Here is a 27,492-nt window from a genome sequence, read left to right on the forward strand (position 1 = left end):
AATTAGTCCAGTTACTCAGCATGAATTTTGGCTCATTGTAGGCATTCATTTTTTTAGTCCTTATTTCTCTGTTTACGTATTACTGCATTTATTAAAAAGTTTTCAGCAGCCATGAGTGGCAGACAACGTGACAGGTGCAAGCAATACAGTGAAGAATAAGAAACAGTTCCGAATTCCAAATGGACGTGGTCTAATAGTTCCAATAGCATGTGAAAACTGCTCTAAAGTATAAGAACTTTGGGGACGCAATGGAGGAAAGTGTCACCTCTACTTGGGGCTAATCAGAGAAGACTTCACAGAGATGATGGCATTTGAGCAGATGTTAAAGGACGACTGGAATGGAGAATAGGAGTGAGAAAGACTTTGCAGGCATATCCAGAAAAAGGAAACAGCCATTGCCCAAAACACAACGTTCTTGGGGGTCAGAGGTCAAGGTGTTGTTGTTGTTAGGTGCTGTGGAGTCAGTTCCGACTCATAGCAACCCTATGCACGACAGAACAAAACACTGCCCAGTCCTGGGTCACCCTCACAATCGTTGTTATGCTTAAGCCCATTGTTGCAGCCACTGTCAATCCACCTCCTTGAGGGTCTTCCTCTTTTCCACTGACCCTGTACTCTGCCAAGCATGATGTCCTTCTCCAGGGACTGAACCCTCCTGACAACATGTCCAAAGTATATAAGGTGCAGTCTCGCCGTCCTTGCTTCTAAGGAGCATTCTGGTTGTGCTTCCTCCAAGACAGATTTGTTCATTCTTCTGGCAGTCCATGGTATATTCAATACTCTTCATCAATACCACAATTCAAAGGCATCAATACTTCTTCAGTCTTCCTTATTCATTGTCCAGCTTTCACATGCATATGATGCAATTGAAAATACCATGGTTTGGGTCAGGCACACCTTAGTCTTCAAGGTGACATCTTCAACACTTTAAAGAGGTCTTTTGTAGCAGATTTACCTAATGCAATGTGTCTTTTGATTTCTTGACTGCTGCTTCCATGGCTGTTGATTGTGGATCCAAGTCAAATGAAATCCTCGACAACTTCTATCTTTTCTCCATTTATCATGATGTTGCTCATTGGTCCAGTTGTGAGGATTTTTGTTTTCTTCATGTTGAGGTGCAATCCATACTGAAGGCTGTGGTCTTTGATCTTCATGAGTAAGTGCTTCAAGTCCTCTTCACTTTCAGCAAGCAAGGTTGTGTCATCTGCATAACGCAGGCTGTCACTGAGTCTTCCTCCAATCCTGATGCCCTGTTCTTCTTCATATAGTCCAGTTTCTGGGATTATTTGTTCAGCATACAGATTAAATAGGTATGGTGAAAGAATACAACGCTGACGCACACCTTTCCTGACTTTAAACCAGTCAGTATCCCCTTGTTCTGTCCGAACAACTGCCTCTTGATCTATGGAAAGGTTCCTCACGAGCACAATTCAGTGTTCTGGAATTCCCTTTCTTCGCAATGTTGTCCATAATTTGTTATGATCCACACAGTCAAATGCCTTTGCATAGTCAATAAAACACAGGTAAACATCCCTCTGGTATTCTCTGCTTTCAGCCAGGATCCATCTGACATCAGCAATGGTATCCCTGGTTCCACGTCCTCTTCTGAAATCGGCCCGAATTTCTGGCAGTTCCCTGTCGATCTACTGCTGCAGCCGTTTTTGAATGATCTTCAGGAAAATTTTGCTTGCGTGTGATATTAATGATATTGTTCTATAATTTCCAAATTTGGTTGGATCACCTTTCCTGGGAATAGGCATAAATATGGATCTCTTCCAGTCAGTTCGCAAGGAAGCTGTCTTCCATATTTCTTGGCATAGATGAGTGAGCACCTCCAGCGCTGCATCTGTTTGTTGAAATATCTCAATTGATATTCCATCAATTCCTGGAGCCTTGTTTTTCACCAATGCCTTTGGAGCAGCTTGGACTTCTTCCTTCAGTACCATCGGTTCCTGATCATATGCCACCTCTTGAAATGGTTGAACATGGGCTAATTCTTTTTGGTATAATGACTCTGTGTATTCCTTCCATCTTCTTTTGATGCTTCCTGCGTTGTGTAATATTTTCCCCATGGAATCCTTCACTATTGCAACTCGAGGCTTGAATTTTTTCTTCGGTTCTTTCAGCTTGAGAAACGCTGAGCATGTTCTTCCCTTTTGGTTTTCCATCTCCAGCTCTTGGCACGTCATTATAATATTTTACTTTGTCTTCTTGAGAGGCCCTTTGAAACCTTCTGTTCAGTTCTTTTACTTCATCAATTCATTCTTTTGCCTTAGCTGCTCGATGTTCGAGAGCAAGTTTCAGAGTCTTCTCTGACATCCATCTTGGTCTTTTCTTTCTTTCCTGTCTTTTCAGTGACCTCTTGCTTTCTTTATGGATGATGTCCTTGATGTCATTCCACAACTTGTCTGGTCTTCGGTCACCGGTGTTCAATGCATCAAATCTATTCTTCAGATGGTCTCTAAATTCAGGTCGGATATACTCAAGATCATATTTTGACTCTTGCGTACTTGCTCTGATTATCTTCAGTTTCAGCTTGAACTTGCATATGAGAAATTGATGGTCTGTTCCACAGTCGGCCCCTGGCCTTGTCCTCACTGATGATATTGAGCTTCTCCATCGTCTCTTTCCACAGATGTAGTCAATTTGATTTCTGTGTGTCCCATCTGGCAAGGTCCATGTGTATAGTCGCTATTTATGTTGGTGAAAGAAGGTATTCGTAATGAAGAAGTCATCGGTCTTACAAAATTCTGTCATTCAATCTCCAGCATTCTTTCTATCACCAAGGCCATATTTTCCAACCACTAATCCTTCTTCTTTGTTTCCACCTTTTGCATTCCAATCACCAGCAATTATCAGTGCATCTTGAGTGTATGTTCGATCAATTTCAGACTCCAGCAGCTGATAAAAATCTTCTATTTCTTCATCTTTGGCCCTAGTGGCTGGTGCATAAATTTGAATAATAGTTGTATTAACTGGTCTTCTTTGTAGGCGTATGGATATTATCCTATCACTGACACCGTTGTACTTCAGGATAGTTCTTGAAACGTTCTTTTTCATGATGAATGCGACACCATTCCTCTTCGAGCTGTCATTCCCAGCAGAGTAGACTATATGATTGTCCAATTCAAAATGGCCAATACCAGTCCATTTCAGCTCACTAATGCCTAGGATATCGATGTTTATGAGTTCCATTTCATTTTTGACGATTTCCAATTTGCCTGGATTCATACTTTGTACATTCCAGGTTCCAATTATTAATGGATGTTTGCAGCTATTTCTTCTCATTTTGAGTCGTGCCACTTCAGCAAATGAAGGTCCCGAAAGCTTTATTCCATCCACGTCATTAAGGTTGACTCTACTTTGAGGAGGCAGCTCTTCCCCAGTCATCTTTTGAGTGTCTTCCAACCTGGAGGGCTCATCTTCCAGCACTATATCAGACAATGTCCCGCTGCTATTCATAAGGTTTTCAGTGGCTAATGCTTTCCAGAAGTAGACTGCTGGGTCCTTCTTCTTAGCCTGTCTTAGTCTGGAAGCTCAGCTGAAACCTGTCCTCCATGGGTGACCCTGCTGGTATCTGAATATTGGTGGCATAGCTTCCAGCGTCACAGCAACACGCAAGCCCCCACAGTACAACAAACTGACAGACACGTGGGGGGAGGTTAAGGTAGTAGTGTTGAAAGGTCCATATAATCTTATCTCATGAAAAGGTTCCTAAAAAAACCTGTGAGGAACATAATATTATCTTCATTTCATAAATGAGAAAGCAAGGTTTCAGAGAGTTATGGAAAAGATTAGAAACAGGGTCCAGATGATAGAAAATCTGTTATGAACAAATTTGTAAATGCTAATCACATCGTCTGCTCTCCAGATTCTGAAGCAATGCATTAACAGACACGGAAGTCAGAAAGGGCTCTATTATCAGCTTTACTGGTGATGAAGCTGGATGAGATTGCAACTGGGATCCAAGATTCTATGCATTTACCTCTGAATTGAATTTACCCAACCAGTCATAGGCACATCTGCAGAAGCTTCAGAGCTTCATCCTTCAGGAGCCAGATGTGACCTACTTACTGAGTTTACACTTGGAGGAGAAAAGGCTTGACTTCATGTGGCCTGAGGACAGACAAATGCACCAGAAATTTGCCTTCACAATTCAGATATATTTCTTCCCAGCTCATATGGAGAAGTGAGTGAAAGAAGAGAGAAAGAAGATGAGGGCTTCCCCCACACCCACTCCCCCAATACTCTATTTTATTAACAAAGTCAGGCCATGAAGAAATGAAAGGGAGCTTCATCAGACAGAAGAACATTACGAGAAGTCATTGAAAGCCTTTATGCATCTTAAAGTGTTGTGTGCTCTGGAGACAAGTGGAGGACAAATTGGAATAGAGGGAGGCTGGAGTCAGATTCATTAAGGGACCACTGCACAAGTCCAGGAGAGAGTAGAAGAGGGCTTGAATGGAGAGGGTGGCAGAGGTCCTTGAGGAGAGAGAATGGACCTGAGAGATGAATAATTGTAGAATCTGTAAGACTTTGCTCTTTGGAGGTGGTTTAAGATAATGCCAAGACTTCTGGAAGGGAAATTGTGGTAAACGGTGCAAATAAAAATCAATGCCAGCAGTGATATGTGGAAAGTAGTTTGTACCTGATAGTCACAGAGTTTTCCAGTAAAATGTGGGGCAAGATTGTGTAGTGTGAGTGGGGAGACAGACTTGGGTAAAGAACTTCTGAAAAATGGTAAAAGTCTAAAATAATCACTGAGAGAAAAGAGGCTGTGAATAACGATAAGTAAAACAATTTGTCAGCATTGAGCTCAACTGACATTAAAAGGCACACATTTGTAAGTCCCATCAGCACGTCCATCTTTGAGAGCCTCTCAGACTGCAGTCAAGTAGCTTGGGGATGAGATTATTAGCCTGCCGGATTCAGAGTTGGGGACTCATAGGAAAGTCTGCTGGAAGACTCAGAAAGGCAGGGAGTTCAAGTTGAGAGAGTAGCTCAAGTTGCTTAACAGGCTTAGAGAAGATCTGGAAATGGGCTGATGAAAAATGAAAATAGAAACACATTGTCAGACAAGGGAGACCTCGGTGAGAAAGGGTTGGGAGAGCAGAAAGTGTTAGAAAATGAAACGGATGGGAAACTTGTTCAGAAATTTGGATGGTGGTATTTATGGTCTCAGAGGAGAAGTAGTTGTGAGCAATGACAAGGACTGGAGGAGAGTGAAGGTGGGAGTTGGAGAAGCTGAAGAGTTTAGGAAATTGAGAAGAGGTTAGCAGTAGGTGGCCTACTGGGATGGGGCAGATGGGGTGGGATGCAGGGGGCTAGGGAGCCCAGGGCTGTATGGTACAGTTGTCTGGAAGACACCTATATATGACATACATAAGAGGATAGAGGCATTTTGCAGGATACTCTAGTGAAGTGTGAACTCCATGCCCTGTTGGTTTGACATCAAGGTGAAGCTCCTCTCCTCCCAGTCAAAATGGACAGTTCCCAAAGTTCCAGTCCACAGGATCTCACCTTGGCCCACACCAGAGCTATAATGATGTTCTTCTTCCAATTAAATGTTTTTTGCTTTTTTGTTTTTCTTTTTTCTGTTTTATTGTCCCATGTCCAGATGCGGGACTTACAGAGCACCTTTCTCTTGGCTTGCATTTCTATGGCTTCAGTTTGACAATTATTAGGCAGTAGGCTCCATGAAAGTAGGGCTCCCTGTGCGTTGTTCACCATTATTTTCCAAGTACTTGGCATACAATAAATTGCTTTTGAATCAATGAATGAATTAATGGATGTACTGGCAATCAGAGAATATCGCTGAGCCTTTAAATGCTTAAGATATGCTATCTCATGGCTATACTCCTTGTCCATTATTTCCACATTGTCTTGTATGGGTTAAGGGGAAAATGTACTAGGCCCCAGAGGGAATAGCTGGCAGGAAATGTGCTTTGCTAGGCTGGGGCTTGCATCACAGACTTAAAGAATTAACAAGAGACCAAGTTATTTGGGAGGCCCACCACAGTAATAATGGAAGAGATTTAGGCCAGGAAAGCTCACTCCAGTCACGCTTGCTGGATCTTAATGTGCACCTGTCTTGCGTAGGATTCACTTTGGATCAGGGTGGGACTGAGCCCACAGGTAAGAGTCATTGGTGTGTCCTTCCAGGGCTGGAGAAGAGAGGGATTGATATTCCGAAATGGTTGTCAGAATGACTAAGACTCTTTTGGGCTGCCTTTCTGGAAACAAGATATATAACAGGATTCTGTTGGGTTTGACTTCTCTTCCTTTGGGCAGCTGTACACACCTGCATTATAGCTTTGACTCCCTTCTGTTGCTCTCATTTGTTTACCTGTCTCCCTCTGCTATAGTGACCCAGATGGAGAGAGAATTCAGAATTAAGTCACATGAGGACTTAGGGTTAAGGAAGCGTGAGCACAGTCTCCAGGCATTTAGAAAAACAAATAGATTTGTTCTGTGGGGTTCTTGAGGGGATAACTAGGACTCATATATGGAAATAACTGAGGAGGTAATAGTTGCTCCAGGGACCATGCTATCTACATCTGTAAGTATTCAGTCATGTGGCCTGTTCATAGATATTCCACTACTTGCGGCTGGCTGATGATTATTAATGACTTCTTTTTGTCACTAAGGCTCAGGGTTGTTTATTGCAAAAATACTGATCACTGTCAGAAAAGAGTTCCTAAAGTCTTCTTAAAACCCCAGCAGTGACCCTGTCTGTATGCGGTCTTTGTGGATGCTGTGCAATGGTCCCAGCACCTGTGTGTGGACTCTCTCAGAGCACGATGAAGCCATGATGACCTCCTGTTCTCCAGGTACCTGCAGTGAGAGATCCACGAGGAAGGACAGGTGATGGGCCCAGAAGAGTGGATTCCACAGGGAGGAAGACCTGTGAGCCTGGCTGGTCTGTCTGCATCCTGCCTGGCCCTAGTTGTCTTTAATGTCCCTGGTACGCTCTGTGCTGGAACTTCAACCTCTGCTTCTCTGCACTTTTCTGGAACCATCCCTTAAAAAGAGCCATTACAGCGCAGAGGCTGAAAACAAGAACTCTGGAGACAGGCACACCTGGGTCAAATACCAGCTGGGGAGCTTGCTAGCTATGCGACCTTAAGTGAGAGAGTTCGGCCCTTTGGGGTAGTTTTGTTGAACAGGAACTTGAAATGCTTTGCTCCAATTGTCAGTTTCGTTTCTGCCTTGTTAAAACAATTTTTAACTAATTTAATCTTGCTTAACTTGCTCTCATGTTCCTCTTTTAAATGGGAAATCAAAAATGACCAAAAAAGACACCTCAGAGAAGCACCGAGCAGGGGAGGTCAGCTTACTCTGAAATCTGGCCTTGCTCAATCTCTTCTGTGCCCCGGGGCAGATTTCCTGGGCATCCCTAATCCTAAACCTAGACTTTATGAATGACAGGATTTCCTGTATTAAAAAGGCCCTCTTCTTTTTTCTGGTAACTCTAGAGCAAATGGTTCAGTACAGGCCCACAAGAAGTCAGGAAAGAGGAGCCGATTGAGGAGCTGGCCCAGGACTGGGAGTGTCCCAGGAATTAGTGGGCATTGCTGCCTGACACTGCCTCTCCACAGAAGGCATTATAAACCCGCTGCTGTCGAATTTCACTCATGGCGATCCCATGTGTATCTGAATAGAACTGTGCTCCATGGGGTTATCGATGGCAGATTTGGGGGAAAATAGATGGCCAGGCCTTTCTTCTGAGGTGCTTCTGGGTGGACTCGAATAGAAGACATTATGCTAATGGCTCAATAATTGCTCCCTAACAAGTCACATACGTGGCTTACTCTTGTGAACTGCCTACTGAGCTCCTGGGAGTATTTCTCTGTCAAATGTGATGGCAGACTCCAGCCCTACCTCACTAATGAAATGGTGACTTTCCTTTATCTGTGTGACCAAGAGAACAGTTTCTGTTCTGCCCACCCAGATACCTCTTTTTCAGAGTCTACGGGTCCTCTTCGGTGTGTCTGCACCATTCTTGCGCCATGTGGTCTGGGTGGGGCTGTCGTTTTTCTTTTTTCAGTATCCCCGCTCCTCTTTTACCGTCTGGAATCTGCCGCTTCTCCTGAGAAGAGGTTGGAAATGCAGTAAGGAGATGGTAGTGTCATGAGGGAAGAGCTGAAACCATACAGAAGGAGAAGAAAAAGGAAGGGAAGATAGTCTCTGTTAAACCTCACCCTCAGCTCTCTCAAAACTAAGAATATATTTTTTAACCAAATCTTATTACTTTAACCACAAGTATTTCCTGTGTACCAAGCCCTGTGTTAGGCTCATTGAAGGAGGAGGCAAGTAGTCAAAGATGGGTTAAAGGCAGTATTTTTGTGTTGTTTTTTTTTTTCCAAGACACAAGTAACCATGTTAAAAGGCAGTATACTATGAATGCTTCAATTAGATGTAACACTTTTAGGGGAAATTTATAATCCCTGTTCTTGTAGCTGGAGCCCTGGTGGTGTAGTGGTTAAGCGCTTGACTGCTAACCAAAAGTTCAGCAGTTCAAACCCACCAGCTGCTCCTTGGAAACCCTATGGGGCAGTTCTACTTTGTCGTCTAGGGTCACTATGAGTTGGAACTACCTTGATGGCAACAGGTTTGGTTTTGGTACAAAGTATCCATGCTTAATATAATGGCCTTTGACACTTGAAAACATCCGTAAGTTGTGAACAGGGACACAAGCTTGGTAATAAAGCTTTCACATGAAAATGGAGATGGGGGAGAAGACTCTGTATAGATAGATGACAGAGATACAGAGACACAGACAGAGAGACAGAGACACAGACACCTGGTATAAGAGATGGGGGAATTAAGAGCCAATCTCTGTGAGACTGCGAAGAGACATACTGGAAGGAATAAAATCTTTAATGGAGATTTATTTGGTTTCCTTTTTGTTGTTAAGGAGTAATGCAAATTCTCTCATATCTTCACTAAAATATCTTAGGTAACATCTCTTTTACTTCTAAATATGCCTTTTCATATGGTCTCAGTTTTGGAACCCACCCTACTCTGTATGACCCCATTAACATAATAAAAAGAAATTTCTGTTTCCAAACCGTCCTATTTATAGCACAGGGGTTAGAATTTTAACACTTATTTGTATAAATCTGTGATCTTTATCATTTTTCTATGATTTGTTTGTGTTATTTTTATTTACTTATTAACATGTTATAGCTTAATATTAAAATGGAAATTCCAGCATCAATGAAAACATTTCATCTGGCTATCCGAGAAAAAAATTTCACGGGACAAATTCAGTGCATATCAGCAAAGATGAATTTAACCATATTTTGTACTATAGTCGGTGATAAAAAGAAACAATGATGAATGTGATGCAAATTCTGCCCTCAAGGAGGTTACAATCTGGTGAGTGAGGCTGATTTATATAAATAGTAGATTCTAATAAAATAAATGGTAGAATACAGATTAAAAAGTGTTGGATAAGAACAGAGAAAGATACATTTAAGTCTGATTGGGGGTTATCCTTGAAGGATAGATAAGTAGAGAAGAATAGGGGAACATAAGGGTAGGGTGCCCCACATTAAGGGAAGAGCGTGTCAATATCACAGAAGCGTGGAAGCCTAGGTGTGTTTAGAGAATGAGGAGGTGAAATGTGTGACTAGAGCGTAGGTGTGTAAAAGGATTTCGTGGGAAGGAATGAGAGAGACAAAGAAGCCTTAAGTTACAAGCACCATTAAGCCCTCAGGTAAAGCGTTTGGTCAGTTTTCGTCATCCATTGGGAATGACGAAAAAGTTTAAAGAGGGAAGTGATGTGAATAAAGCCGGAAGACAAGTCTGATGAGCTGTGAGGGGTGGACCAGGGGGCACAGTATTCTTAGGGAATATTATAATGGTCTGGAGAAAGACAACAAGGACTTGAATTGGGAACCAACAAAGAGAAAGATTCCAGAGAATCAACTCAGGTGATGCCAAGAGAGTCAGGAGTGCCCAGATATAACAATATCATTTTTTCCACAAGGGTGAAATTTGAGATTCTTGGAGTTTCATTTGTAGACTCAAAGAATCAAAATATGTCAGAGTTGGAAGGAATCTTTGAAATTATGTAGTTTTGACCAATAGAAAAACTGAGCAACTAAGAGGGACCCACTGACTCCAAGCTAGGAACTGTGTCCACTACTCCAGCTGTTCTTTGAGCTTAAAGGTTTAAACCCTAGAACCTACAGCTGTCCCTGGGAGTGCTAATGCTTTAAGTTATTTTTAGGTTATGAGTACCTAGTATAAATAATTTTCAATTTCCCTTCTTTACTGAGGCTTTGGGGCAGAGAAGAGTTCCTAGAAGAAAGATTTGGAGGAGAAGGGAGGCCGGAGTAAGGGAAAAGCCCCAGAATGAGGAGAGTGGGACCCTAGAGACAAAATAGTCTGACTGCACAGTTCCTCCCCTCTCAGGCTGGAACGAGCTGCGGGGACCCTGCAAACCACTGTGGGTGGAAAAGTGTGAGCCTGATACACTCTTACAAGATTCGCTGTCTTTGCCATGTCCACAGATCTCCGTCCTGAAAGTCAGGGTGGTTTGGGTTCTGTGAGTGAAACGTGGAGCGCCATTTTCTCCATTGGGTCACTGAGAATAGCAACAAGATTTACATGTTCTTGCTATTAAGCAAAGCAACTGACTGCAAGGGAAATCTTAGGGGAAATTTCTGCCCAAAGAAACTTTGAGCAGTTTTATTCCCATAAAGGGCATGACGATTAAATTGATAAGGGGTATGTTTTTGTGGCAATCTTTTGTTGAGTAAAGAGTGCTCTTGTGCATTGCAGCAAGTTCCATGAAAGATACCCAGACCAAACTCGTTGTCATCGAGTCGGTTCTGACTCCTAGCGGCCCTATAGGACAGAGTACAACTGCCCCATAGGGTTTCCAACGAGCAGCTTGTGAATTTAAACTGCTCACTTTTTGGTTCACAGCCAAGCTCTTAATCACTACACCACCAGGGCTCCATGGATGGTATAATCCAATATTAATAAGCATTTTAGGATATACACTTACCCTAGCAATTGTGGGAATTTACAAATCCAAACCCCAAACCAAACCCACTACCATCGAGTAGATTCCAACTCATAGCAATGCTATAGGTAGACTCATATATATCTAAAATAATTAATTCCACAAATATTTATCGATTATCTACCGTGTAACAGCCAGAGCCGTGGACACTGGGAATACATCAATGATCGACATGAACAAAAATCCTTGCTTAATGGCGCTTGAACTCTGGTCTACATATAAACGAATTTGTTCAGTGCATTACAGTTTGAAACAGGTAATATTTAAAAACAATATTAATGTGCATCAATAAAGAAGTTAAATTATTTGCACCAGTACAATGGAATATTATTCACCTATAAAAATAGGTAAGGGAATTTTTTATCTACTGACTGATCGTGATTCCTAACAGCTACTGTTGAGAGAAAACAGCAAAACGCAGTCAAGTGTGTGGTGTTACCATTTATACAAACAAGGAAGAGAAACAAACATCTATTTATCTGTCTGTTTGTACAGAAGAATTCTTAGATATATTATTCAAGCAATTGCTAATACAGGCTGCTTTCAGAGGACAGAAACTAGCTGAGAGTGGGAGCGTACGCCCTTTTATATATTTTGAATTCTGAGCCCTGTGAATATATAACCTACTAAAAATAAATAAAAGAAAATAAAACTTATTTAAAATATTGCACAGTAGGAGAGACGCACACATACATTTCTAAAACAGCTTTAAATCCTCCGTGGCTGACAGGATGGTTTGTTTTTTGGGGAAGAGCTTGATTCTTCCTCCCATAATAAGCCAAGAATCCATGAGAGCAGAGTGCCCTCTGCTGGCAGAGACGAGCCTTGGGTTTTTTGTTTGTGTGTTTCTGTTTTTGTTTTTTTCTTGAAAAAAGGTAACGGACAATCCCGCGGAGACCACGTGGGACAAGAATGGTGCAGACACACGGAAGAGGATCAGTACAGCCTACAGAAGAGGCATCTGGGCCGGCAGAACAGAAACTGTTCTCTGGTCCCACAGATTAAGGAAAACCACAATTTCGTTGGTGAGGAAGAGTTGGAGTCTGACATCATCTTTGACAGGGCAATGTCTCCAGTGGCTAAATCGGAAGCGCACAGGAGTAAACCGTGCCCGGGCCTCCTTAGGGAGCACGCATTGAGCCATTAGTATAGTGTCTTCCATGGAGAGGCGGAGACTGCAGGGATGCTCCGTAACCCCCGGGACACTTTCCAATCCTGGGCCACCCCAAACAGCACCTCTTTCCTGCCTTCTCCTGGGCCCTGTACCTAACCATTTGTTCTGGAGTTATCAGAAGAGGGGCTGTTTAACATGGGAATGTCATTCATAAGCTTAGATCAGGGATGTCCAGGGAAACTGCTCTGGGGCACGGAACGGCCTGGGCAAGCCTAGATTTAGGAGTAAGCTGATCTCCCCTGCTTGGTGCTTATCTGAGGTGTCCTCATATAAACTGCTTGTTTTGCTGTTACTTTTGATCTTGCCTTTAAAAGAAGACCATGAAAGTGAATTACATAAGACTAAATGAATTAAAAATTTATTTACTAAGAGGCAGAAATAATAACTGATAATTCTAGCAAAACAGTTTAAATCCTATTCAGCAAAACTGCCCCAAAGGGCAAAATTATCTTACTCAAGTTCACACAGTAAGTGTCTGAGGTAGGATTTGAACGGGGTCTGCCCATCTCCAAATCCCATGCTCTTAGCCTCTGCACTGTAATGTCTCTTTTAAGGGAACATCTCCAGAAAAGTCCAAAGAAGCAGAGGTTGAAGTTCCAGTGCAGAGCACACCAAGGACATTAAGGACAACAATGGCCAGGCAGGATGCAGACAGGCCAGCCCGGCTCACAGGGCTTCCTCCCTGCGGACTCCACTCTTCTGACTCCATCACCTGTCGTTCCTCACAGGCCTCTCACAGCAGGTACCTGGAGAACAGGAGGTCATTATGGCTTCCTCGTGCTCTGAGAGAGTCCGCGCGCAGGAGCTGTGACCGTTGCACAGGATCCACAAAGACCCCCAGACAGACAGGGTCACTGCTGGGGTTTTAAGAAGCTTTTAGGAACTCTTTTCTGACAGTGACCAGTATTTTTGCGATAAAGAGCCCTGAGACTCAGTGAAAAAACAAATCATTAATAATAATCAGCCAGCCACAAGCAGTTGAAGATAGCATGGTCTCTGGAACAATCTATTACCTCCTCAGTTTTTCCATATTTGAGTCCTAGTTATCCCCTCAGGAACCCCACAGAACAATATATTTGTTCTTCTAAATGCCTAGAGACTGTGTTCACGCTCCCCCAATCCTAAGTCCTTATGTGACATAATTCTGCGTTTCCTCTCCGTTTAAGTCACTATGGTGGAGGGAGGCAGGTAAACAAATAAGAGCAACAGAAGGGAATCAATGCTATAACGCAGGTGCGTACAGTTGCCCAAAGGAAAGAACAGCCAAACCCAACAGAATCCTGTTATACAGACATTTTATTTCTAGAAAGGCAGCCAAGAGAGCCTTATTCATTTTGACCATCACCTCAGAACGCCAGTCCTTGCCTTCTCCAGCCCTGGAAGGACACACCAGTGACTCTCACCTGTTTCAAAGCCAGTCCTTCACAAGACAGGTGCACACTAGGATTCAGCAAGCATGACTAGGCTGAGGCTTCCAGCCATAAGCAGTGAGGTATCTGTTAACAGGCCATGTGACTGAATACCTACAGTTGTGGATAACAGGGTCTCTGGGACAACCTATTCCGTCTTCAGTTTTTTCTCATGATGAGTACAGGAAAAAAGAAAAAAGTTTTCTTGTACTTTCCTTACATGAGTTCTAAGAATCCCCTCAGGAAACTCAAAAACAAATATATTCATTCTTCTAAACACCTGAAGACTTTGTTCATGCTCGTTCAACCCTATTCTATTCTGAGACACAATTCTGAGTTCCCTTTCCACCTAACCAACCCATCTCCCTTTATCTTCAAAGCCAGCAGTTTTATTCAATTGGTTGGTGACACCGCTGGAAGTTGGCATTAGAGATAGAAGTAGTCAGGGGAGTAGTCCTGCAGCCCCCCTCTACCCACCGCCCCAGCCTTTTCTCTCCTTCCTATGTAACATCTGCCTTCCCCTCTGTGAATGGTAGAAGTAGTCTCGAGTTGACTGAGTACATCCCTGAACGCCTTCTAGGCTCTTCCCACACCCCCAGCTAATATCCTATGTCTTTGAAAAGTCTTCATCTAGGATGTGATTGGTGAAAAGCCCCCACCACTCAAAAGGCTGCTGAAAGTGACCTGGATGGGTCTATGGAGGACCATGTGTGATGATAGCTGGGACTTGAAGAATGTTGCCAGTGTGTGCCAAGATCTAGGCTGGGGACCTGCCAAAGGAATACTTGGGGAGAAATATGTAAGCCTCTGGCAGAAGGCATGCAACCAACCTTCACCCAGGATGTCAATGTGGAATGAAAGATATACTGGCTCAGTGGGAGGAAAATTGCAAAGTCTTTGAATCTTGGCCCTGTGAGGATGCAGGTGTAAAGGTGAGTAATGGCAGAGTTCAACATCTGTCTGTCAGCTGCTCCCATTCTGCGTGGCCACCTTGTCTTGTCATTATTCCCTCCCATGGACTTTCATATAGACTGCAGTGGCCAATTGGACTCTCGTAGCATGTAACATCTCACACTTTCTCATTTGTGAGTCCTTGAGATTAATATTATCCTTATCAGGAATTGTTTACCCCAGGCTATAAGAAAAAGCTTCCTCCTTTTTTCTAATTACGTATAAGACTTTGTCTTTTCTCAACATGCGCACGTATGCGTGTATACACACACGTATATACAATTACTATGTCAAACAATTACTAAATGTCAAACTATTACTAAATATCTGTTGAATATTATGTCTTGCATCTGGAGTCATAGTAAGGGATGAGCTTCCAGAGATGAGCTCATAAGCCGGTCTGAACGGAGTCCAGCACATCACTAGCTGCATAATCCATGATATTGCCATAATTTAGAATACTAATTAGGAGATTAAAAGAATAAGGTAGTTGTCTATAGGGTCACTATGAGTCAGCATCAACTCAACAGCAATGGTTTTTTGTTTGTTTTGTTTTGTTTTTGGAGTCCTGGTGGCTCAGTGGTTAAGATCTACGGCTCCTAACCAAAAGACCAGCAGTTCAAATCCACCAGCCACTTCTTGGAAACCCTATGGGGCAGTTCTACTGTGTCCTATAGGGTTGCTAAGAGTCGGAAGCGACTCCACGCTACGGGTTTGGTTTTTTTTGTTTTTGTTTTTTCTTAATTAGGTGGCCTGGAAAGATCACCAGGACAGGCTTTTACACAGGGAAGAAAACTGTAAAACTATATGGAAAAATGTCACATCATTTATGTTGGAAAAAATCACACATACATGAAGCAATCTTGCAGATACATACGTATCTAGTCTGGAAGAATCAATCCTAAAATCACAACAACAACTACATCTAGAGAAGGGATTCGTGTTCACAGATATGTTCAAGGGGCACTCCAATTTTACCTGTAGTGTTCACATTTTTGCAAGAGTGAACTTACGTATACTTGTGTGATTCAAAACTAATCTGAAAATCAAAGAAAAACATTGTAACCTGCTAATAATTAAAGAAAAAATAAAACATTTGTCACAAGTCATAACACTACTGAACCCCAATAAACTGGGTCTCTGCTTTCCCTTTAGGATCCGTTTTGGTAAGGTGGCATTTTCAAAAAGTACAGAAATCCAATCCCCACAAGTATTGAAAAGTAACACAGGATTTTAAAGACTATCTCTTGAGGAGGGGCAAGAGTAGAGAGTGGTAAATATGATGGATATCACAACACACAGCACACAGCAAAATTTTCTAAAATTCTTTTTTTAAATATCTCTCTTGCCAAAGTTCACTCATCATAGTACCTGCTCACCCCAGATCGATTTTCTTTTTTTCCCAATCCTCCAATTCCCTGACCTCACCCTACACCTTCTATCCCAATCTCTCCACTTTTCTTCCTTCTCCTCCTATCTTCCAGAGGTTTCCTCCATATCTTGCCCCTGCATGTCTTCAATTCTCCTCTCTTCACTACAATGATCCTAGAAGCTGTCGCTGCAGATTCAGAAGCTGACATGGAAGGTATCCCTAATACAATCATACGTTGTATAAATATCTGTGAGAGTTGTACTCTGGCCAGCTACGACGATGAAGAGACTTTATAATGGAATTAGTTGGATCCAATCAAATGGCAAAGAGGCCAGCCGAAGACTGGTTGGGGCAGGGCAGGGTAATCATAGCCTCTAATCAGATGTAAGACATCATTTGAATCCAGGGACAGTGAGCTGCATGACCATTTCACTTCCAGGGCATAGATCTGAAGTTCCTGTTGGCATGGAGTCCCTAAAACCAAAAAACCAAACCCATCGTGGTGGAGTCAATTCCAACTCATAGCGGCTCAGCCGCGTGTCGCTGTGATGGCTGAGGTTAAGGTGTTGGAAATGAAATTCCATGTGGTCTCCATGTGCATTTTCAAATCCTGCTCACAGCCTCTGTACTTTAAAACCCTGGTGGTGTAGTGGTTAAGAGATACGGCTGCTAACCGAAAGGTTGGCAATTCGGATCCACCGGGCGCTCCCTAGAAACTCTATGAGGCAGTTCTACTCTGTCCTATACAGTCTTTATGAGATGGAGTCCCCAAGTGGTGCAAATTGTTAATGTGTTCAGTTGCTAATGGAAAGTTTCAAGGTTCCAGTCCACCCAGATGTACCCTGGAAGAAACACATGCTTCCAAAAAAGCAACTATTTAAAAACCTATGAAAAAAAAAAAAAAAACCTATGGAGCACAGTTCTACCCTTGACACACATGGGGTCACCATGAGTCAGAGTCCACTTGACAGCACCTGATATTGGCATGGAAACAATAAAAGAGGGTTCTACTTATTTTTCACAATTTTGAGACAAAAAGAAACTTTGAAGCTCAGCCCAAATCTCTGGTCTGTGTACAACTTCAGTCTACCAGCACCAACCCTGTAAAGTCACGGTGCTTGGCAGAGTGGGGCAGAGATTGGAGGTTGTCCACCAAACACTTATTCTCCCTTTCTTATTGGAGGCAGCAATGTAACCAGATGAACACCAATGTTTCCCATGTCTCCCTTTGCAGATAAGGGTGGCCATATGACTGCATTCTAAACAATGGTATGTAGGCAGAAGTTGCTGGTTGAGAGGAGATGAAGTTGACTCAACTTAGAGGCCTTTTTACTCTTCCTCTTTCCTCCTTTCTCCTTTCTGGAATGGAATGTTGTATCTGTGACCTTGAGGCAACCTTTAGGATAGAAGCCACGTGGTAAGAAATGTAGAATAGAAACCTAGAAGGAGCCCAGAACATTGCAAAGGACAGAGATGCCAAACTAAGTAGGAGGAAGATAATATCTTGGGTGAAGAGTGGACTTTGAACTGGAAGAGACCCTGAGCAGGCCAATTGGATTTTGTGAAACTCTTTCCAAAGACTCAATTTTGGCTCTTGTAGGCATTTTTTTTTAGGCATTAGGTGCAAGAAAAACAAATTTCTAACATCTTTAAGTCATCATCATTTCAGGTTTCTGAAATTAGCACTTAAGCAAATTCCTAACATTTAGTAACTCCAGATTGCTTCAAACTGCTAAAATTATTTCCTTAATGGATAATTGACTTAGCCTGCTGAAGGCATAAATGAGAATTGAGATGATGAAGTAAAAGCAAACACATTTCATTAATATTTTCTCTATGTTAAGAAGGAATCTTTGGATATTTAATGTTTTCAATATCTCAACTATTTAAAATAATTTAGCATATTGGATTATCTGATAAATTAACCATGAGGTTCTAATTTCAAACATGTGCAATAAGTAAATTATTTAGAAGTGTGGTTTTAGGTTGAAAGTTATAAGAGAATATTTTACTAAGTTTGTAAACATCATTGAGAAGAGCTTAATAGTCACCGTGTTTATAAGTGTAATTTATTTGATTTGTGCTTACTTAAGTACGTGAGAATATTTGTTAGTCAAGCAGTTTACGGGGAAAGAAAATCAAATATGGTGCATTGAATTTATAACTGCAGTTAAAAATGTTCAAGAAATTTAATTAACTAAGCTATCAACTTCACCTTTAAAACTACTTGTTAAATTTCATTAACATCAACTTACATGTGTAAGCATTATTTTTTGTTTTTCTGTTTTTGATTTTGTTGTTACTCAACACACTGAAAACATTTAAACCATAAATGTCTTCAAAATCTTTTGGTTCCCACAAGCCACCCTCAGAGACACAACAGAACTCACAGGAACACCCTCCCTAGATTATCCTGATAAACTGAATCGTGCAGTCTGAACAAGGAACTCTCCACAAAAGCCAGGCTAGGGGAACGCTGAATAGTCAATACTTTAGTTTTTTTCCCTGCCACTGAAATTGCCGTAATATTTGCAAAGGTGTTCACAAAATCTAATTGGATCACGCAGGGTCCCTTCAACTTCAAAGCCCATTCTCATTCTTGAGATGATCTCGCTCTTACTGGGGTCACATGGCTCCTCTGTCACCCTTTAGGGTGACTGCCTGGATCGGCCTAGACATAGCTTTTCGATTTTTTTTTTTTTAGTAAACTTTAAATTTTGGATATGTGTAACATTCCTGAGGAAAAACACATCAGTAGGAACATTTGTGCCTCTTGAAACTTTTGTGCCTCTTGATAATGTGACGAAGATGTGAAAATGTGAAGAAAATGGCATGTTCACAGAGCATTTTTCTTCATGGATGCCACCAGATGTCACTCTTCTCTATAACCAAGATCATTGCTAAAGTTTCTGTGGTGGGTGGAATACTCAGTGCTATCCAGTGGGTTCTGACTCACCGCGACCCTATTTGACAGAGTAGAACTGCCCCATAGGGTTTCCAAGGCTGTCATCTTTACAGAAGCAGACTGCCACGTCTTTCTGCTGTGGAGCGGCTGGTGGGTTTGAACCGCCGACCTTTGATCTGACCTTTCTTATAGCAGCCAAGTGCATTAAACACTGTGCCTTAGTGGGTCAAACAGTGTTTCTGAAAGGTAGGGGAAAGAAGGTAAATTTTGGTTAAGCTAGCACTGAGTTTTTGTTTATGGGGATGGAAAATATGACAATGGATATTGGTGATGGTTGCATAATGATTGATGTAATTGATTTCATTGACTTGTGCAAATGACAAATGTTGAATTGGCAAATGTTGTGTTACCTATGAGAATATACATATTATTTTTTTGCAACAATTAAAAAAAAATTCATGTCCACCTGGAATCTCAGAATGTGACCTTCTGTGGAAATAAGGTCTTTGCAGATGTAATTGGGAATATTAGGTCATGCTGGGTTAGGGCGGACCCTAAAGCCAATGACGGTTGTCCTTGTAAGAAGAGGAGAAGACACATCTAGTTCCATACAGGGAAGAAGACCATGCGACAATGGAGGCAGAAACTGGAGTGATGCAGCTACAAACCAAGAAAGCCAAGGTCGCTGGCAACCACCAGAAGCTAGGAGAGAGGTATGGAACAGATTCTCCCTCAGAGATTGCAGAAGGAACCAATTCTGCCTAAACCTTGATTTTGGACTTCTGGCCTCCTGAACTATAAGACAATACATTTTTGTTACTTTAAGCTTTACAGTTTGTGGTCATTTATTACTACGGCCCTAGGAAACCAATATAGTATCCTTACCTTCCCAAATCCTGGGAAGTCCTAGATTTGTAAGTCTGCCACAACCATGGAGAAGGTTGAAGGCATCAGCTGGACACCGCAGCATCTCACTTAACCTCCAATACTTCCTTACCTTCCAGGTTGTCCAACCTGCAAACTTCAGGGGCCTGCTCTTACCATGACGGGCTTTCTCGACAATCTCTACTAGAACTCCCCATGAGTTTTTCTTGTTTATGGTAGCACATGGCCTCTAATTCTGGTTCCAAAATTTGTTTAATGACTTGCCTCACAAGAGCCATTCAGTCCCTAGAGGGCCCTGTCTTTGAGGGTGGAGTAGAGCAAACGTCTAACCAGGATCTTTCTCCTTCTAGGAAAGATTGAAATTTATTAAGAAATTGGATATCCATAGAAGTTGGATTAAAAATACAAGGTTTGATCTGTAAAGGGAGCTACTTAGCCTTCCCCAAAAACCCAAAACCCAGTGCTGTTGAGTGAATTCCAACTCATAGCAACCCTATAGGACAAAGTAGAACCGCCCCATAGAGTTTCCAAGGAGCATCTGGCGGATTCAAACTGCCGACCCTTTGGTTAGCAGTTGTAGCACTTAACCACTACACCACCAGGATTTCCACTTAGCCTTCATATCAATGAATTCATTTAACACTATAAATCTGGTTTTCCTTCTAATATAACCAGATCAAACTGCATCAGTTCATCAATGGGCATTACTAAAATATCACAATATCCTCTACAATATCTCTTTAATTTTGCGGGTGTATTTTGAGAAGCCATTATAACTTGATTGGGATAAATTCCTGCTCATTTATACCATAGGCCAAAGAGTTTGGTAGTCATGGTGAAGGTTACCTCTTTACCAACTGTCTTAGTCATCTAGTGCTGCTATAACCGAAATAACACAAGTGGATGGCTTTAACAAAGAGAAATTTATTCTGTCACAGTCTAGGTTTCAAGTTCAAATCCAGGGTGTCAGCTCCAGGGGAAGCCTTTTACTCTCTGATAGCTCTGGAGGAAGATTCCCTGTCATCAATCTTCCCCTGGTCAAGGAGCTTCTCAGGCACAGGGACCCCAGGTCGAAAGGACACTCTTTGCTCCTGGTGCTTCTTTCTTGGTGGTATGAGGTCCCCAACTCTCTGTTTGCTTCCCTTTCCTTTTATCTCTTGAGATAAAAGGTGGTGCAGGTCACACCCCAGGGAAACTCCCTTTACATTCCATCTGGGATGAGACCTGGTAAGGGTCTTACAATCCCACCCTAATCCTTTTTAACATAAAATTACAATCACAAAATGGAGGACAACCACAGAATACTGGGAATCATGGCCTAACGAAGTTAATACACACATTTTGGGGGGGACATAATTCAATCCACGACACCAACTACATCTGAGAAAAGAAGAAATTTCATCTTACAACCCAAAGCCAAATTTCCTCGATATCTTTTCTCTGTATTTTCTCCGTCAAAATTTCATGCAGCACAGTAGCTATTACTTCCAAAACGTATTTTAAAATCCCTTCCAACACCCTAATTCTCCTGGCTCTTCTCTTTCATCACCTCTTTTCCTTTCTTGAACCTTCTTTTCTCTTTTGTTCAGAATATTTTCTTCTGCAGTTAACTCTGTGCCTTTTCTCATGGAAATCAATTACTCTGCTCTCAGCTCCTCCCAGTTCTTTTCCTCACTTATTATCTTGATCAAGTCCAAACACTGTGCAGACCAAGCAAAGAAATCTACTTACAAAAAAGGAGCAAGAAGAAAGGCAGGTATATTTATATTTCAAAATTTTCCTAGGCACGGTCCGGTGAAATTAACAAAAATAAACATAAAGAATAAAATACAATGATAGTAGATCTTTTAGAAATAAGTATATTGCCAGTGGCATTGAAAAATAGCAATTTTTCCAAAAAGTAATCTCACAATATCTGAAAAAGGCTGTTCAAGTTCTTTCTGATTCAGTAATCCCATTTTAGAAATATACCCCCAAGAGATAAATAAATATCAAAATGTACAAAGATGTTTGAAGCATTGCACTGTGAAGGGAGGTAATGGTGGTGTAAATACTATCCCTGATTTATAGCCAAAAGCATTATAGAAGCTGTATATCTAGGATGTGGCCTCAGAATTTGAATAAATAAATAAAACACTCTCACCCTGTAAAACTGAGGCAAAGAATATTCAACATATAGTAAAAGGAACATGCCCTTGGCCCAATTCTTTCCCACGGGAGTGGCCTCCCCAAAAGAAGCATTTGTAGGTTTCTTTTAATAAGGCTTGGTAGCTCCCAATTCCCAACAATGAGATTAGAGTGCAACAAGGGGCCAAACCCATGAACTACAATCTTTCAAACTCTAATATAAAATGATAAATGAAAGGGGGGGGGGGGGAAACAGGATTGACTATCAATGATTCTTAACTACTTTTGCTCCTTAAGGCTTTTGATGAATATCAGATGCTCCAAGAACACTTGGTTGAGCTATGTACAACACCTCCTTCTCAGTTCTTAGTACCAAAGGACTTGAAAAATAGATTTAGTTCATTCATTAAGTCATTTAAAATTTGGAATATTTTGATTGCCTACTTTGTGCTGAATACTGTGAACTTGTTGTTGTTAAGTGCCATCGAGTGGGTTCTGACTTATAGCGACCCTATGCACAACAGAACGAAACACTGCCCAGTCCTGCACCATCCTTACAATCATTGCTATGCTTGAGCTCATTGTTGCAGCCACTGTGTCAATGCAACTCCTTGAGGGTCTTCCTCTTTTCCACTGACCCTGTACTCTGCCAGGCATGATGTCCTTCTCCAGGGACTGATCCCTCCTGACAACATGTCCAAAGTATGTAAGACGCAGTCTCGCTATCCTTGCCTTTAAGGAGCATTCTGGCCACACTTCTTCGAAGACAGGTTTGTTCGTTCTTTTGGCAGTCCATGGTATATTCAATATTCTTCTCCAACACCACAATTCAAAGGCGTCAACCCTTCTTCAGTCTTCCTTATTCATTGTCCAGCTTTCACATGGATTTGATGTGAGCTGGGTATATCAGGGGTGGGCAAATGTAGGTAGTAGGTGGAAGCTGAAAAAAGGGAGAACAGAAAGCAAATTACTCTTCCCTAGCTTCCAGGAAAACCTATGTAGTCTGAAAAAGCTGCTTTCTTCTCAGATATTAATACACACATTCCCCAGGTCAGTTCATCACCATCATGCTTCAGCCTTGAGGAATTTGCTCCCCTACATTAGTATAAAATGTCAAGCAAGGTGTTATAGATTCAGTTGTGTCCCCAAAGAAGATATGTTGAAGCCTTAACCCCCAGTATTTTCAAAGGACACCTTGTTTGGAAATAGGGGCTTTGAAGATGTTACCAGTTAACAGGAGGTCATATTGGAGTAGGATGGGCCCTAATCCAATATGAATGCTGCTCTTATAAAGGAAAAGAGACACGGAAAGAGACACACAAAGGGAATACAGCCATATGAAGATGGCGACAGAGTTTGGAATGATCTACAAAGATTGCCAGAAGATGGGAGAAAGGCATGAAACAGATTCTACCTCAAAGCCCTCTGAAGGAATCAACATGGCCGATACCCTGAATTCAGGCTTCTAGCCCTAGAAGTGTGAGACAATAAATTTCTGTTGTTAAAAGCCACCCAGTTTATAGTACTTTGTTATGGCAACCCTAGGAAACTAATATGCACTTGTGTGTTCCCATCATCTGTTGTTATTGTTGTTATTGTTAGGTGCTGTTGAGTTGTTTCTGACTCATAGCAACCCTATGTACAACAGAACGAAACACTGCCTGGTTCTGAACCATCCTCACAGTCATCATTATATTTGAGCCCATTGTTGCAGCCACTGTGTCAATCCATCTCATTGAGGGTCTTCTTCTTTTTGGCTGACTCTCTACTTTACCAAGAATGATGTCCTTTTCCAGGGACTGGTCCCTCCCAATAGCATGTCCAAAGTATGTGAGATGAAGCCTCGCCATCCTCACTTCCATAGAGGAGATTTACAGTTCTTAGCTGACACAAGACAAAGTTACATGGAAAGTGTACTTCCAGTAACACTTCGCAAAGTTTTTCCATGTCATAATATTTGTTGGGCAATCTGACGCTGACTGGAGGCAATCTAAAGATCTGGGTGAGGCTGCTGCAGCAGGAAATGAATGGTCTAGGGATTCTAGCGGCCTCAGGCACAGCCCCCAGGAATTAAGGGCCTTGAGGGTCAATATCTCACCCAGATCAGAGTTCCAGGGTGACGATAGTTCAAGATCTACCACAGCCATATCCCCTGAAGTCTCCTTAAAACCAAACAGTAGTTTATCTTGGTGGTGGTGTTGTTAGGTGCCATCGAGTCAGTTCCGACTCATAGCAACACTATGCAGAAGAGAGTGAAACTCTGCCTGGTCCTGTGCCGTCCTCACAATGGTTGTTATGATTAAGACCATTGTTGCAGCCACCATGTCATTTCATCTTGTTGAGGGTCTTCCTCTTTTTCGCTGGCCTTCTACCTTATCAAGCATGATGTCCTTCTCCAGGGACTGATCCCTCCTGATAACGTCCAAAATATGCAAGTCGTAGTCTCGCCATCCTTGTTTCTAAGGAGATTCTGGTTGTACTTCTTCCAACACAGATTTGTTTCTTCTTTTGGCAGCCCGTGCTATATTCAATATTCTTCACCAACACCACAATTCAAAGGCGTCAATCCTCCTTTGGTCTTCCTTACTCATTGTCCAGCTTGCCTTGAGCATTAAACTATTTTAAGTGCTATCTATATGGAATCGAAGTGACAACAGCAATGGGAAAGCTTAGACAGGAACTTTAGGGGTCAGCGAGTTTATGTTAATAGGGGAGGAACAGCTCAGAAAAGGAGAGCGACAGTGGTTGCACAACCTGAAGAATGTAATCAACGTCACTGAATTGTACATGTAGAAACAGCTGAATTGATGTGTGTTTTGCTGTGTATATTCAACAATTTTTTTAAGTGAAAAAAAATAAAGGTCTACCACAGCCTTAGTGATATATCATTAGCTCTTTGCTCTGATTCCATGTTCATTAAGCAACATTCTAGTGTTTGGATGAAACACTATGCCACAGGATGTGGGAGGAACAGACAGATTCTTCCTTAGTCTTCGCTCTCGTTGACTAATCTGAAGCGCGACGCTTCACTGAAGAGTCTCTAGAGAAGCCTTGCAGCCAAGTGGATGCACACATTTTGTGACCTTGCTTTGGTTCTATGTAGCTTGATATAATTGATAGCCAGTGTGAGAATGCACCACTTCATATTTCTTCATCTTTGCTTGTTTCATTTTCCTTCTTCCTTACCCTTGTATCCTGAGTTTTCTTTTCCCAAATAAAGGGTCAGCAATTTAATCTTTTCCTCAGCCTATGATTTCCAGAAAACTCAGGCTAAAACAACCATTAAATTCTCTCTCACTTTTTCTCTTTTTTCTACCTGAGCTAATTTGAGTTGGGTGTCTGTCACTTGAAATCAAGAATCCTGACTAACACAATCCCAATATAAATGTCTACTCTGTTATAAACCAAACCAAAACCTGTTGCCATCGAGTCGATTCAGACCCATAGCGAACCTATAGGGCAGAGTAGAACTGCCCCATAGAGTTTCCAAGGAGCGCCTGGTGAATTTGAACTGCCAACCCTTTGGTTAGCAGCTGTAGCTCTTAACCACTACACCACCAGGGTTTCGCTACTCTATTACAGCCTCTCATGAATCCAAACCCTAACCCACTGCCATCAAGTCGATTCTGACACATTGTGACCCTATAATTTTTCTTTGCAGCACTTGTCAGAATTTTTAATATCTGTCTTCCTGCATTAGCACATAAGCTCCATGGAAATAGGGGTCATAGTTTTTTTTTGGATGGCACGCAGAGTTAGCATCTACCACAGTATTCAGTATAAAGTAGACTATCAACAAATACTCAAATTTTTGAATGACTTAATGAATAAACTAATTCTACTTTTTTAAGCACTTAGGTGGCACCAACAGTTAAGTGTTCAACTACTAACCAAAACGTTGGTGGCCCAAACCCATCCAGAGGCACCTCAGAAGAAAGGCCAGGCTATCTACTTGTGAAAGATCACAGCCTTGAAAGCCCTATAGAGTGCAGCTCTACTCTGCAACACAAGAGGTTGCTTTGAGTAGGAATCAGCTCAATGGCAACTGGTTGGGATTTTTAGGTACTTTTTTTTTTCTTGAAGAAGGAGGTATAGTACATAGCTCAACTAAGTACTATTTTGAACCCTGAAAGATACATCCAATGTATAAAACTTTAAAAAATTGATCTTTGGGTTTCTTAAATGAGTCTTCTATGAGTCTGGCCAATAAGAATTAATTCAACAGCGTATGTTCAGCCCTCATACTAATATTGTTTAGTCACTAAGTCTAAAACATAGACAAAAAAGCTTTTAGCTTTTACTGGCTCTGAGATTTGGAACGTGTCATTGGAACTCTCTGATTGTACAGGACAATTTTGAGGACCCAACACTTCGAATGGTGTGAGTGCTCTCTGTAGCTGTGACCGGGAGGGTAGATGTTGTGGTTTTCCTGAGATTGACTCAGAGGGGCAGCCACCATGTAAGGAAGTTACAGCTCAGAACAGTAATCTCAGAGTCTCTAACCCAGAAATGAGAAAAGCAATTCCATAATATTTATGAAAATGCTTTGCCCTTGTTGTTTATAACTTCTTTTCTTTTATTATTCAGAGAAATTTTAGCCATTTTTCATCTTCTCATCTACTACCTAAAAGTGATGGGGGAGGAAGAGCGGATGCATTTTCTAACAGAACTATCTTTGCCAACAAAAGAGCAGTTCTCTTCCCGAGGTAAATGTTGTTTCTGAAACCCAGGTCGATTGACACAAATTGATATTGGTCTTCAAATAGTAATTTCTTCATATACTTGTAATGGGATCATACTATAATGGTGCTTTATAACCTCTTTGTTTACTTGACTATATATTATACTGTCTACACCAAAAAATATGTATTTACTTCATACATTACTACACACGATTCCATTTTGTGAATATACAATAATTAATCTAACCAATTCTATAGTGTTGGACAGTTTTATTGATTTCAGTATAACTGATAAGCCAACAACGAATGATCTTCTGCAATCACCTTTGCATGATAAATTTTGGGCATTTGAGTTAAGAATCTGGAAACATAGAGATATTTTAGATAGCATCAAACACTTAATCAGTATTTTTCCATAAAGAGAAAACAGTGACAACTGTCTTTTGAGAAGTATCTCTGTAGGAAATGGTATAACTCATTCCTGGAATTCCTATTCACCCGCTTACTAATGCCTCTCCTAATCCATGGTTTCTGTACCTGGAAGATAGTCTATAAGGAAATTTATCAATCCTGACCCAACAACAAGCCCACCTCTAAGATTGTTCTGACTACTTTCTGCTACACTTAAAGGGAAGCACAGGGATTGCAGAGCCCCTGGGCCTCCCCTTTCACAGGAGCCTTCTCACAAAACCAGAAATGTCCTTCTCCCTTCTGGGATGCTGCAGAAGCTTCATTAGAAGCAAACAAGTCATTTGCTGATCTGCACACAATATTTTCTTCCTTGGGGTGGAGAAAAGGGGACAGTTTCAGCAGCCCATGTTGATCTGTGGATCTAGTCCCGTCTCCTCTGCACACACCACACTGTGCTCTGCCAGGAATTCCTGTACTCTGAATTCTCTTGTCCATTCTAGAAACAGAGCCCTTCCCAGGTGGAAAGAAGCAGCAGAAG

General features: G+C 41.7%; 1 protein-coding gene across 7 annotated transcripts in view; it reads right to left on the reverse strand.

Moving 5' to 3' along the window:
- The window catches only part of LOC135227225 (Fc receptor-like protein 2), a 505,822-nt gene that overhangs the window by 341,557 nt on the left and 136,773 nt on the right, over positions 1–27,492 (reverse strand). The window lies entirely within an intron of this gene.

The sequence above is a fragment of the Loxodonta africana genome, chromosome 3 (assembly GCF_030014295.1).
Source record: "Loxodonta africana isolate mLoxAfr1 chromosome 3, mLoxAfr1.hap2, whole genome shotgun sequence".
Taxonomy (NCBI): domain Eukaryota; kingdom Metazoa; phylum Chordata; class Mammalia; order Proboscidea; family Elephantidae; genus Loxodonta; species Loxodonta africana.